The following is a 14,564-nucleotide window of genomic DNA, read 5'->3' as shown; positions in this document are numbered from 1 at the left end:
AAGATTGTGAGCCCCACGTGGGACAACCTGATTCCCCTATGTCTACCCCAGCGCTTAGAACAGTGCTCGGCACATAGTAAGCGCTTAACAAATACCAACATTATTATTATTATTATTACGTTCACACAGCTGAAAGGTAGCAGAGCTAGGATTAGAACCAGGTCCTTCTGACTCCCAGCCCAGTTAGGCAAAGCTCTGGGGTTTCCATTAGGCAACACTGCTTCGCCAATCGCCTGGGAGCGACTTGTGGTCCTAGGAAATTCCCGGGGTCTTCCAAACATGTGAGGTGTTATGAAGTTGTATAGCAGGTTTAGAATCCCAAGGTTTGGAAGGAACTTTGGACCCTCTGGCCTGATAAGTCTTAACTGGGGAACTGAGGGAATGGTAGTATTCATCCACCTAGAAACCTCTGTGCAGCTCTGCCTGTCCTTATTCAGTCCTGCCCTCTCTAGGTTTTCAGGCTTAGAGAGGGGGGTGGTTCTGCAGTTTTGGTCAGGGGATGCACCTCAGGAAGACAGAGTGATATAGATATGGCCAGTTTTGGAGAGGGTTAAGATCAGGCAGGAAAGAAGGAAGGAACAGAGGAGAAAGTACAAGGTCAGTTGAGGTGACAGTAGGAGCCCCAGTGGGCAGTGTGGTTGCTGAAGAAGGGGAAGAAGAGAAAGATAATAATAATTAGGGCATTTGTTAAGCGCTTACTATGTGCAGAGCACTGTTCTAAGCACTGGGGTAGATATAGGGGAATCAGATTGTCCCTTGTGGGGCTCACATTTTTTAATCCCATTTTTACAGACGAGGTAACTGAGGCACAGAGAAGTTAAGTGACTTGCCCAAGGTCACACAGTAGACAAATGGCGGAGCCAGGATTAGAACCCACGACCTCTGACTCCCAAGCCTGTGCTCTTTCCACTAAGCCACACTGCTTCTCTAGGCTGGTGACTTCCCCTCCACTTGTCCATATTCCTGCTGCTAGGCTGCTGCTGGGGCTACTGACTTTCCAACCCCTCCTGACACCCTTTCACGGGACTTCAGAAAACAGGAACTACAAAAAGCGTAGACTAACCTATGTAAAATGGGGTGACTGAACCAAACTGAATACCCATTTTTACTTTTCAGAATCTCCTCTCTTACCCTGTCCCACAGTCCCCACTCCAACATCGTTGCCTTTAGATCTCTTGAAGTTCCTGGTTCTTTAATCGCTTTGCAAAAGTTAGTGCATAATTTGGCAAGAACTACCTGCCTTTAGTTGTTTAGCGTTCGCTAAATCAAACAGCAATTATTTTTCACCAAGCATGCGTCAGTCTCTCATTAGCAGCATGTCTTCAGCAATCCATAATTACAGATTGTGTATCTATTAAAGGTTTGATGGATGATTAATAGACTCATCTGCCAACAGGTTTACGGTCCAGGGTTTGCTTTGAAATGAGAGCAAATTTGAAAAACTGAAGCAAAATTCAAAATTCAGCTGTTTCCTACAGTCTTCCAGCTATTTTCTGTGAAGGCTGACTTTCAATTGCCTTCTCCAAAATGCTCTGTAAAATTATTTGAGTTTCTCAAATTATTCTACAGAGGAACACAGACTTGAAAGGCAGATCCCCAAATGCATACATGTATACACACACGTGCATAAACACACACAAACACACACACACACTCACATGCTCTTCCCAGCTGAGAAAACATTTATCACCTTCTGCTTTGGAGCACCCACGCTCTCCCGTTTTCTAAAGTGGGTTCTCTTCTTCTGAGGGATGTTTCTTCCCCCAAAGATGGGAAGATGGAGTGAAGAATATAGTTTGCTATAAAAATGTCATTTTGTAAACCTGGCAACACCTTCAATTTTTCCAGGCAGGCCTTCATTGTCAAACAAAAGGCTGGAAATTATGGCTGTCTGCAAATCTAAGATCGAGAGTATTAGTATGCAAACTGCTGGGTTATAAATAAAAGAGGCATTATACAGTACATAAGCAACGGGGCCATAACACAACATATAAAACCTCAGTTTTTCACTATTTAGTGGTCTGTCACGTAATATCATATGACACCAATGTCTCCCTTTCTGTCTTCCACTCCCAATACGGTATTTCTGTAACCCAGAACTATAAGGCTAAATTAAGCACATGCCCTAACTTTCATAAAAAAAGATCATGGTTAATGATCACCATTTCAGCATATTGTGATACCAAAGAAATACAGCTACAATTCATCCATTGTCTTCTTTGAAATCCTTGGCTTTGAATGTGTTCTCTGCTCTTGGATTTCCGCCTCTTCTACTGTTTATCTCAATCAGAGCATCTTCATGTTCCAAACCATCTCCCACCCAGTGTCCTTCAGCCCCCACAACTCATTACAGAACTACCATTTTAGCAGGAGGAAAACAAATCTTTATTTCTTTGGGTGGTTCCAATTGGAACGCTTTCTTTGTCAAGCTCAAAAGGAAAGTTCTAATACAAAAATGATGGAGGTGCCAAAGAGCTATCCCACCTCATCATTTAGGTTGTTTATTCTGAACAGGACACGACAGACAGAACTCCAGAAACAACCAAACATATAGCAAATGAGCAAGACTCTTTTCTCTAGCAAAGGATAGGTAGTTATTTAAAATTTAAACATCAGGATCTGGCTATGAATTTAACATTAGGCAGCAACTGATTCTTAACACAAGAAGAAATATCTATTCCTCTCTTGCAATAGGGTTGTTGTAAAGGAAGACTGGGGTCAAGTCACCTTGGGGAAGAAAGAGGTAATATCCACTGAAGGTGTTATTATCTTACCATACTTAGCGGTTGAGAATAGCCCAGTTTTTAGCTGTCTATTGAATTAATTTTCTGGACTCTGTTCCCTGACAATTCTGACTTGCGTCCCCCTATCTTGGTTCAGACTTTGGCAGCCAGTGAGAGAAAAAGAAATTTGCTTTACAAGAATTTCAGGCAGAGGAAGTCAGGAAATTGCTGGGTGAACAGGCTTGACGGACATTCCTTTTATACCTTTTGCAAAACTCCACAGAGCCTCCCACAGTGCTTTGCACACAGTGAGATCTCAGCATATATTGTTGGCTGACATTTTCCATTGGGAAGGAATTTGTCACCAGCTGCACAAGCCAGGTCTGAAATATTTTATTCTGTCCCACCACAGTGGGGAGAAAGCTAACATGTAAGCAGGTGCTATCGCTCATTCAGACCCTCAGACTAGAGAGCATCAGATTTGCTAACCCTTAATCTCCAACAACATGAATTCAGAGGCATCCTATTTCGTTCCAGATAATAAGGGCCAGATCCTGCCCTAATCATTGGTCTAATGTATCCTGACTTTTCCCCCTAAATCTTCTGGGTTGTCAGGATGCTGCCAAAGTCACTGAACACTATACCGTCTTCTACTGTGTAGCCAGTGAGCAGACATTATAGGGAGCTTATTCCACCAGCTGGAAACCTGAAGAGCATCTTTGGGTAATGATATTACAGAAAATTTCGTCACTGTCCAAGCACGCTCATGTTGAGATATTGGAGGTGGCTACGGTTTCTTAAACTGAAAGTGGGACAGAGGTCTGGTCTTCCAAGGCCTGGGTTTCCAGGAGGAAGAGCTTCAAGGGGAGGGTTCAAAGTGCCAACACAGTCAGGAAGAAAAAAACAAGAAAGGAAGACAAACTGGAGACCGAGAGACGAGACCGATAGACAGATGGTTACAGAAAGGACAGAGCTACAGACAGGGATGGACACAGAAGGAAGGATCAGAGGCAGAAATGAGCAAACAGAGGCAGTGGCAGACAGAATTAGAGGGACAGTCACACAGAAGGGGCGGCAGGTCCACTCACACACACACGTAAACACACATGCACATAACATGCACAAAGAAGTTACATCCTCACTGAGTTGTTGTCCTTGGCCCTTGGCAAGAAAGAGCAATAGGAGCTGAGAAAGGAAAACTGTAGCAGTGGGATGTGGCTTCACTGACTTCCAACATTTACCATCTCTAGGAAGCAATTCCCGGCCTTAGCTGACATATGACGGAAAAGGCAAGATCTGGCAGAGGTTGGCATAATAGTGGAATGCAGGAAGCACTAAAATGGTTATCACTTCACTATACTTGCTCCTGCATCTCTCTTTGTCCCAGGCTAGGTTTTCTGTCTCTGCCAACCATACCCCTCCATGCTATTCCTGCTGCAGCCAGACTTTGAAATATAAAAATGATTGTGACATTTGTTCACTATGTGCCAAGCACTGTACTATGTGCTGGGGTAGAAATGAGATAATCAGGTCAGACACAGTCCCTGTCCCACATGGGCCTCATGGTCTAAAGGGGAGGGAGAAAGGTCACGTTTTGTGGTCTGGCGAAGCTGAGCAAGGAAGCCATTGTAGGCCAAGGGAAGGGCATGAACAGTGGATGGAAAGTTGGAGGACTGAGGCTGGCTTGGGAGGAGCAAAGAACACAAATGAGAGGGTAGTGGGAGAAGAGAGCAGAACAATAGCAGGAGGTGAACTGATGGGGAATCTGTAAGCTAGTATTCAAGATTTTTGTTTTTCTACTTGGAGCAATCGGGTGCTATTGAAGATTTCTTGAACTCTTAGAATCTCTTTATTAGTGAATTATTCTCTGAATTTATTAGCCTGTGGGCAAAATCACTGTGTCTACCTCAAGCACAGTCAGGTTGGGATATTCAAGGTGGCTAAGCGCTTGGCAGATACCACAATTTTGATCCCCTGGGCTCTGAGTCCTAAAACTGATCAGATTGTATAGGTACCCTAGTGTTTGGTAAAATGCTCGGCACAGGATGTGTTAACAAATACCACAGTTATTAGTAAGAGTACTATTACTATTATTAAGTTCCCTGAGGGCAGGGATAGTGTCTACCTACTCGACCATTCATATTGATTGTTCAATAAATATCACTGATTGATTGAATTCCAATTATCTTTACCACAGCACTCAAATCACCCAGACGAGGAATTTCCCCATCCACATCCCCGTCTTCCTATGGTTCTGAAAATGTTTCTAGTCACAGGAGAAGGCACTGAGCGCAGAGCAGAGAGAACAATAAACAACCGGGACTTCGTGTTCCTCGTTTAAAAGTAAAAAAAGAAATTCTGAAATACCTGGCAGGGGCCGGGAAACAGCTCTGCTAAAGTTCTTATTCTATTTTGCATTCCCCAGGGTGTTGATTTTATGAAACAAAGTGACGGGATGATTTCTATCATTTGAGAAACTGTGTTAAAAAATTTGATGCATTGGCAACAGCAGAAATGTTATGGTAGGAATCAAATTGGTGCTTCCATGCTGGAAATGAGTGGAGTACTAGTGCCTGTCATTTCATTTCTGAGCCGTGCATTTCAAACTTTAATTTTTCAGGCTAATGGAGATCAGAGCTCCATGGTAGAAGAGGGACAGCACCTGAACTGTTGCTTATTTCTTTCCCGGGGGAAGAAAATCAGTTCTAGTCAGTGATTGTACTAATTAGGAAATCTGAGATAAATGGAATTTCAAAACTGAGTTCTATCAAAGAAAAATAATGTTTTAATACCAGTCCCTGATACTGTTAAATGAAAATATTAAGCTGAAAAATAAACAAAAACTTTCAAATAACTTTCAAAAATATCCCAGGCACCCATCTCTGTCAGTTCAAACATTCCAGTTCACAGTTGAGCTATTCCTTGTGAGGAACATCTGTCCCTTTTTTGGCCTCAAAATAATCTTTCTCAGGGAGAGAATCAATCAATCAATCCATCAATCAATGGTATCAGTTTAGTGCTTACTGTGTGCAGAACACTTCACTGTATTATTATTATTAAGCTATTGAGAGATTTCTCTGTCCTGTAAACTCACTGAGGGTAGGGAATGAGTCTACCCACTCTGATGCACTGTACTCTCCTAAGTGCTTAGCACAATGCTCTGCACTCAGTTCGTGCTCAATAAATGCCACTGATGGTAATGATTTGATAAATTAAGTAGACAGGATTCCTACCTTCAAGGAGTTTGCAGTCTGAAGGGGAATATGCATTCTTCACCTTTCAACCATTTCAGGGGCTGTTAAAGGAAAGACTGGAAAAGCAATTCAAGATTTAAAAGTTCCACTAGGTTAAGAAAGGGAGAAATGGTGGCAATTGGTGGGCTACCCAGTGTAAGAGCTTAAATTGGGTTCTCCACTAAATATGCAGATTTTATGACATTGTAAAGCCATCTTCAATACTGCTTATTATTTTGCAATTCAGATTCATTCTGGGCTTCGATCACTTCATCTCTTTCTTCAATGTTCCTTTGGGCTGAACATTTCTATCCTTGATGTCTATCCAACGATGGGGTAACAGGAGGCAGAGAAAGTACAGTGAGTTCTGGAAGAGGCAAAACAGATATAGGCTATGAATGGATTTTTAGGAGGCTGAAGCCAGAGGCTAAAACAGCATGGGGTCTAAACTGGGTGTTCTTCCAGAGTCTTTCCATGGGGCTCCAATTCAATAAGCAATCTCCCCTCCCTGGAACGACTAAAACAACAAACGATTGCAATATCAAATGTGAGACTGGACGATGTAAGCATTTGCCACTGCTTGCCTGGGGACTTGGGCTACCTTTCCCATGGCAGAGGCGAGAGCAGACCTCCGTGGAGGAGCTCCAGATGTGCAGGGCTGGTGAGCTTTCTCCACTTGCAAAGCCACTCCGTCCACCCATGCGTTCCCCTCACTTCAGCCTGCTGGGATTTATTCCTCAACTCTTTCTTTTCACATTAAACTCCTAACTATTCACTCTAATGTGCACTACCAGCTGTCTGACTACAACCTACCCACTTTCTTCTCCTGTGACAGGCCAACTTGTACTCTCTGCTCCTCCCAAACTAATGCTCTAAATACACTCCGCTAGCCATCCTCCCAACTGTATATCAATAGGGAGTCAGACCATCATCAGGTTTTATATTCGATCTCCGACAGAGGTAAGAGGCTGCTGGGAGGAACCACATAATGACTGACCTTCACAATGGGCTGCAGTATTAGGGCTAGATCACCTAATATCCATAAGCTGTTCCTCTCCTTTCCTAAATCTACTAGTAATTAATGTTGGTATTTGTTAAGCGCTTACTATGTGCCGAGCACTGTTCTAAGCGCTGGGGTAGACATAGGGGAATCAGGTTGTCCCACGTGGGGCTCACAATCTTTATCCCCATTTTACAGATGAGGGAACTGAGGCACAGAGAAGTTAAGTGACTTGCCCACAGTCACACAGCTGACAAGTGGCAGAGCTGGGATTCGAACTCATGAACGCTGACTCCAAAGCCCGCGCTCTTTCCACTGAGCCACGCTGCTTCTCCCATGGATTGCTCTCCTATGAACTTCAACTTGCACAGTTTGCTGAAGTAACGCCTTCCATATGCTTGCCGTCTGATATCTGAATAAGTATTTCCTTTAGTTTTGCTTAGTTTTAGTTTTTGTGCCTACATCTTCAAACATCTCTTCCGTTTTCCATCCTGAAGGATCCCAGCCTTTTGGTGATATTCATGTCCCTTTTCTGTAGTTTCTCCAGCTCTATTATGTCCTTCACAATGTGTGTCACCACAGTATTGTAGGTGTCAGGGTGCCATGGTTCTCTCTGCTTTTCCTTTGTTTTCATCATGCTTCCTGAGGCTGAATTTTATTGGCTTCTTTGGTTGATGAAGCAGGCATATATTGAACATGCTTAGAGAACAGTAAAAATGACTTCAAGATTCTTTTCTGAGCTGTGACTGGTAGTTCAGAGCTCAGGATTATGTATTATTATTATTATTATTATTATTAGCATATGTTGAGCATTTCTGCCAAGTTATATACTAAATATTGGATAAAAATACAAGGATATCATTTAGCCATGGTCTCTGACCTACTGGTTAGTAGTGGGGAATAATAACAGACACACAAAGAGGCAGGATAAATAGAGCAGAAATAATAAATCAGCAATAATAATAAAGAATAAGTGTGGCCTAGTGAAAAGAGTAGAGGAATGGAAGCCAGGAGGCCTGGGTTCTAATTCTAGCTCTAGTACCTACCTCTTATGTGATTTTGGGCAAGTCCCTTAGCCTCTCTAGGCCTCAGTTTTTTCATCTGTAAAATGAGGATTGAATAACTGTTCTCCCTCTCCCATATAATTGTGAACCCCATGTGGGATTGGGACTGTGTCTGATCTCATTGTATTATATCTACCACAGCTCTTAGCACAGTGCTTGGCACACAGTAGGTGCCTAATAAGTAAAATAATTATAATAATAATGGTTATTTTATGATGATCATTATTAATAACAAAAACACTAACGGAAAGAGCTGGCATATATTACTCTGAAGGGAAGTTTGCAGTTTTCTCACGGTGCCGACGAGGTCGTCCCCAGTCCAAACACACTCATAATCGTTCCAAGGGACAGCTACTGCTTGCCCCCTTACCACTGGGTAAGACTTCTCAGTCTGGTGATTACCTATTTCTCAGTGGACACTGAAGACTCAGAGAGGAAAGACTCCCGGGCTTTATGGCTGAAGCTCCAGCTTCCTGGACATTCAGATCATCTTTCATCTGTACCCGATGCTTTCTGGCTTATTTACGTTGTTCAAAGAGATCTTTCTCCAGTTTACTTCTATTAGCAAAGCATTTCACCACCCAGAAAAGTTGTCTGCAAATCTGGAGAACCTTTTCATCTCCAGTTCACTTATAAATATGTTAAACAAAGCTGGACCTAGCACTGATCCCTGAGGAAGCAACATGGTCCAGTGAGTAAAGCATGGACCTGGGAACAAGAAGACATGGGTTCTAATAGTGGCCCTGCCACCTTTCTGCTGTATGACCTCAGGCAAGTCACTTCACTTCTCTGTGCCTCAGTTACCTCATCTGTAAAATTCAGAATAAAACTGTGAACCTCATGTGGGACATGGATGTTTTATTTTTTTCTTATCATATTGGTTAAGCACTTACTATGTACTAGGCACTGTATTAAAGCTAATCAGGATGTACACAGTCCATGTCCCATGTGGAACTCACAGTCTTAATCCCTATTTTACATATGATGTAACTGAGGCACAGAGAAGTTATGATTTGCCCAAAGCAGTAATAATAAGCCAAGCCAGGATTAGAACCCAGATCCTGCTGACTTCCAGACTTGAGCTCTATCCATTAGGCCATGTTGTTTCTCAACTTGTGTCCAACCTTATGAGCTTTATCTACCCCAGAATTTAGTATAGCACCTGGCACATAGTAAGCATTTTACATATTTCGTAAGAAAAATAAACCCACCTGTAACCCTTCTCCATCTTGAAAAGCGGTAGTTTATCCTTATCCTCGGTTTTCTAGCTCTTATCCAGCTTTCTATCAATGGCAGAACATTCTTTTCCAATCCATGATTACTCATTATTTAAGCCTTTGGCGTGAACCTTTATAAAAAGCCATTTGAAAATGTAAATATATATTCCCACTGATTTCCCTCTATTCATATGTTTTAACCCCCTCAAAGAGCTCCAGTAGATTAATGAGGCATATTTCCTTTTTCCGGAATCATGCTGTCTTCCCTCCGGCAGGCTGTTTATGTAAGTACTATTTATCTTAAACTTCTATAGAATGCTAGATTTCCAGGTTTAGAAGTAGAATTCACTGGCCTATAACTCTCCAGTCACCACTCAGACCCTTCTTAGAAATGATAGGAACAAGGGTCTCTCTCTGGAAACCGGGACAAGCTCTAGTCTGCACGACTGAGGAGATTCTATCCTTTCCTACATTCTGCCACCTGGGGCAGGAGAGGAAAAAACACCCACGGTGGGAGACCTCCACAAAACCCTGGGAAGGCTGGTGGCTGCTGAAGTGGTTGCTGTAGCTACAGCTGTGTCTTGGACACTGGCGTCTGAAATTCTTCTTCTCTACTGGTTTTTTGGCTTATTTTGTATCTTTCCCCTTTTATTTCCAGATATTTCACTGTTTAATTGTGCATCTGTCCTTAAGGATCTGTCATCAGTCTCCTTATATTCTTACATTTTTGAGACACTTGAGCACCAAGAGCTATGTCTAATTTCCATTTGTTTATTCTTTCCCAGAATTTAGTTTAGTGCGGTCAGTGCTTAATAAATCTTATTATTATTATAACTACTAATACTACTACAGTATGGCTCATGGAAAGATCACGGACTTGGGAGTCAGAGGTCATGGGTTCTAATTCAGCCTCCGCCGCTTGTCAGCTTTGTGACTTTGGGCAAGTCATTTCACTTCTCTGGGCCTCAGTTACCTCACCTGGAAAATGGGGATGAAGACTGTGAGCCCCACATGGGACAACCTGATCACCTTGTATCCCCCCCAGTGCTTAGAACAGTGCTTGGCACATAGTAAGAGCTTAACAAATACCACCATTATCATTATTATTATCTGCCAGTCTTCCAGTACAATGGTGATTTGTAGTGACTGGTCACATATTCGTGTTCTCTGACTTCCCTTAATTCAACTAATCAATCAGTGAGGAATATTCACTGAGCACCTCCTGAATACAGATGATGTACTAAGTGCTTGGAAGAGCATAATAGAGTTAGCAGGCATTTCCTGCCAGGTGTCCTTGGTTAAGTCACTTAACTTCTCTGGTGTCAGTTTCCCCATCTGTAAAGTGGGAATTAAATACCTGGCCTCCCTCCTACTTAGACTATGCACTCCGTGAGGGACAGTGGCTGAGACTGATTGGCATATACTGTATCTTCCTCAGCGGTTAGTACAGTGCTTAGCACATAGTAAGTGCTTAACCAATACCACAATTATTATAATTGCTATTATCATCATTATTTCTAGTATTACAATATAGAGGGATAGAAAGATACTAAAATAAATTATGGATAGGAGGAGGAATTGGAGAGTGCTCTCTGGTCCCAGTGATGCCTGTGGGATTCTGGTCCGGTTCTTCTGACCAGATCATCAGTTATTTGAGGGGGGGGCCAGAACAAATGCACAAGCACCCCCCCCATCCACACACACACACAAAACACAGACACACACACATGCATGAAGTTCTAAGCGATTCCAAATTATAAAGCATAAATTCATAAGAGGTCTAAATTAATAGGTACTGGAAGACTCCACAAGACTAGGATAAATATTAGCTTCATTTGTCTTGGGGGATTCAACAAAGAAAGATGAGGCCCACACAAAGCCCTAATCAATGCTCCCGGTTGGTAATGAGAGCGAACATGGTGTCAGACTATTATTATCAGGGTGTCCGTTGCTGTCACACGTCCACTCTAATTCCTTGGCTGGAGAAAACAGGCCATAGTTGGTAGAAGATTGCAGACACTCTGCTCCCAGGCAGAAATTGAGTGTTAGAGAGTCGCGTGTGGCAGTCCCGGCTATTAAAATCCCTAGTTACGGATAATCATGCAAAGCCCCCGAGCAGTAGAGAAGCAAGCAAAATAGCATTCGTTCTATAGCATGGCTCTGATATGGATGCGCCAAGGATTCCCGAACATGTGGCTTCTCCTTGGGGTGTGCGATGAAACCCTGAAATTTGAAATCTGGAGAGGGTTGGGAGGGGAGAGTGAGCCCCATAGAATGGTACTGCCTTGGAGATGAAAATTCTAGGTTTTCTTGCCTGGCTTAAAATGCACACAGGCAGCCAGCTCCCTGCTTGTTAAAAACTCTAATTGGTGTTTTTTCAACTTGCTGCTGAGCTGGTTTTTCTTTATTGATTGCATTTTGGGGGTTTGTAGGCTGCCATCAGAGCCCTTTGCCCAGTTTGTTTGGAAGCTGGTTTTCCATGAAAATGCTTTGACGAAAAAGGGTATTGCACCACCCTGCCGATTTTGCTCAAATAAGCCTGCCCTGTTGGCAGTGATTTCCCACCGCTTTGGTGCCCTCTGTCTCAGTTGCTAAGGGGAACCCTGTGCTACCTTGGCAGCGTGACAAAGGGTGGGTAAAGGATGAACGCGCTTTGTTGCATTAGAAATGTCTGAGGAGACAAAAGGCAAGCGCAGTGCTCGGTGAGGCCGCCCCAGGCGACAAGGAAACACAAACCAGATCCGTGATGGGAGCTTCATCCGCTGTCCTCTACAATTCCAATTCCAATTCCAATTTCAATCTCACTAATGCCAAAAATTCACCTTCCTTTCTTCTTCACCTTCAGCCGCCAACGCAAGGGGGGAATCTCTTTTGAAGCACTAGTTTTGGGAAGAGCTTAAACCATCGTTGCTGAGAAACGTCACAGGAAACTTGCAGCAGAGGAAGGGGGAGCACTTTCCTTCAGTTTCCTTCAGAGACCAGGGCAACCAGAGGATAGGGACTGGTTCATTTATCCCGAGCTATGTTATCCCAGCTGCCATGCCTCCACTCACACCCAGTTTTGATGCCAGTTTAATGTCTCCTCTTTAACCGGGAAGATAATTCCAAATGGAGAAGCAGCATGGCATAGTAGATAGAGGACAGGCCTGGAAGTCAGAAGGTCATGGGTTCTAATCCCAGCTCCACCACTTGTCTGCTGCATGACCCTTGGGCAAGTGACAACTTCTCTGTGCCTCAGTTACCTCATCTGTAAAATGGGGATTGAGACTCTGAGCCCCATGTGGGACAGGGACTGTGTCCAACCCGATTTGCTTGTATCTACCCCAGCGCTTACTACAGTGCTTCACACATAGTATGTGCTTAGTAATAATAATAATAATAATAATAATAATAGTAATAATAATGTTACTATTTGTTAAGTGCTTACTATGTGCCCAGCACTGTTCTAAGTGCCGGGATAGATACAGGGTAATCAGGTTGTCTCTAGTAAGGCTCAGTGTCTTAATCCCCATTTTACAGATGAGGCAACTGAGGCACCGAGAAGTTAAGTGATTTGCCCAAAGTCACACAACTGACAGGTGGCAGAGCTGGGATTAGAACCCATGACCTTTGATTCCTAAGCCCGTGCTCTTTCCACCGAGCCACGCTGCTTATTATTAATAGTATTTATGGAGTGCTTACTCTGTAAACACCATACCTAAGAGTTAGGGCAGGGTATGAAATATGGCATGAAGGGTCAAGTTGATATATTTAGTTTTTGTACCAGGACAGTCTTTGAAAATCTCCACATCCACTTCAAACTTTCTGCTTTCAATTCCAAGAATATCCTTAGCTTCCTTCCAAGAGGATCTTGGGAACTAAATGGAAAAGGTCTTTCTTTTTCCTTGATGAAAGGTTTGATATAAAGGGAAAGCATTGTTAAATTGCCAACAGAGTAATAAAAATAGCACATGACAACCTTGAATTACCATTATCCACCCTCTAAAAATGAAAAAATGAACATCAAAGACCCATTTTAAAAACTTTAGATTCAAAGGCATTAAAACCTGAAGGTAAGAAAAGCAGGTTGGGGAGACTGCTGGTACAACCTCTGTTCAAAATAAACAGATCCAAAGAACACACGTAAATGACCTACTGGAACACAAACTACATTGAAAAAGCAAAGCAACCCGATCAAGTAGCTTATGGGTAAATAACAATGCAAAATGTGGGGCGAGGTTTAAAGAAAAATAAAACCCATTCAACATTATTTTCAATTTATAGACAAAGTTAAAAAGAGACATCAAAAAAGTGAAGTATTTTCTCATCAATATTTAAGTTCTATACAAAAGAAACTGAAAACAAAGCCCAATCTTGTGAATTTTTACAAGCAATATTTCTCCCTCTCATTCTCCCTTCTACTTCGACGGTGAGCCCCATGTGGGCCAAGGACTGTATCTGGCCCGATTAACTTGTATCTAACTCAGTCTTTCAAACAGTGCTTGACACACAGTAAGTGCTTGATTAATAATATATAATTAACCTGTAGATGGCAAACAGAAGGTAACCTGTGCTATGAACACTCATGATAGGAGATAATATAATTCATTTTTATGTCGTACTAACACTAATGATAAATAACACAGCCCAATAAAGCTCTCATTTACGCACGTATGATTTGACCAGAACTGTGAGTCCTGTATTGGTCTTTTTACACACACACACACACACACACACACACACACACACCCTCCCCCCACCATAGATGAACTTCGCCAACAGAAGCATCATCTCTGGATAGGAAGAACAACTACACAGCTATTAATAATACAACTTCGGAAGAAATTATGTAAGTGGACAGATTCAAGGTCCATGTAAATGCCTGGGATGTATCGTAAAATGCACCAGCTAACCGTTGTCTGCAAAGATACCCCAGCATGGTTTTCAGCAATCAGATATTTTAGGATGGCTATTCTAGGGATGAAATTTTGGGAGCTTAATTTTCAAGAAATACAGTAGATGAGGGCACATTTCCACAGGTAAATGTGATGTGTGCATACTGTGGAAGGAACAGTTTTAGTCAGGGTTACAATAACCACTTTCCTGAAGGCTTGTAGGAGGACTGCAGAGAAGTCCCAGAGAAGGTGGGAAGCAGCAGCACCTTCTCCTAGCCCCTCCCTAATGCGGTCATTTCAAAAGTCACCAAACACCAAAAGCTTCAAAGCTCTGCTTAGTGGCCTGGCATCCTCGGAATTTAGCAGGCCTGACCCTTCTCCGGTGTCCACTTTTGTCCCCAGGTGTAGATCTGTTTATGTGTTATTTATTCATTTGATTGCTTTTGTTTTATC

General features: G+C 42.6%; 1 long non-coding RNA gene across 1 annotated transcript; it reads right to left on the bottom strand.

Annotated features, from left to right (window-relative positions):
- Positions 1 to 903: 903 nt before the first annotated feature.
- LOC120638792 lies at positions 904 to 9,782 on the bottom strand. Its single transcript, XR_005660740.1, has 3 exons — positions 9,232 to 9,782; positions 5,957 to 6,323; positions 904 to 1,899 (listed from the first exon to the last, which is right to left on the bottom strand). It is a non-coding gene; the product is annotated as an uncharacterized LOC120638792 (long non-coding RNA).
- Positions 9,783 to 14,564: the final 4,782 nt, after the last annotated feature.

This window comes from Ornithorhynchus anatinus, chromosome 14 (genome assembly GCF_004115215.2).
Source record: "Ornithorhynchus anatinus isolate Pmale09 chromosome 14, mOrnAna1.pri.v4, whole genome shotgun sequence".
Taxonomy (NCBI): Eukaryota; Metazoa; Chordata; class Mammalia; order Monotremata; family Ornithorhynchidae; genus Ornithorhynchus; species Ornithorhynchus anatinus.
The sequence above is the reverse complement of the archived record's forward strand: the minus strand, read 5'-3'. Positions and strand labels throughout refer to the sequence as shown.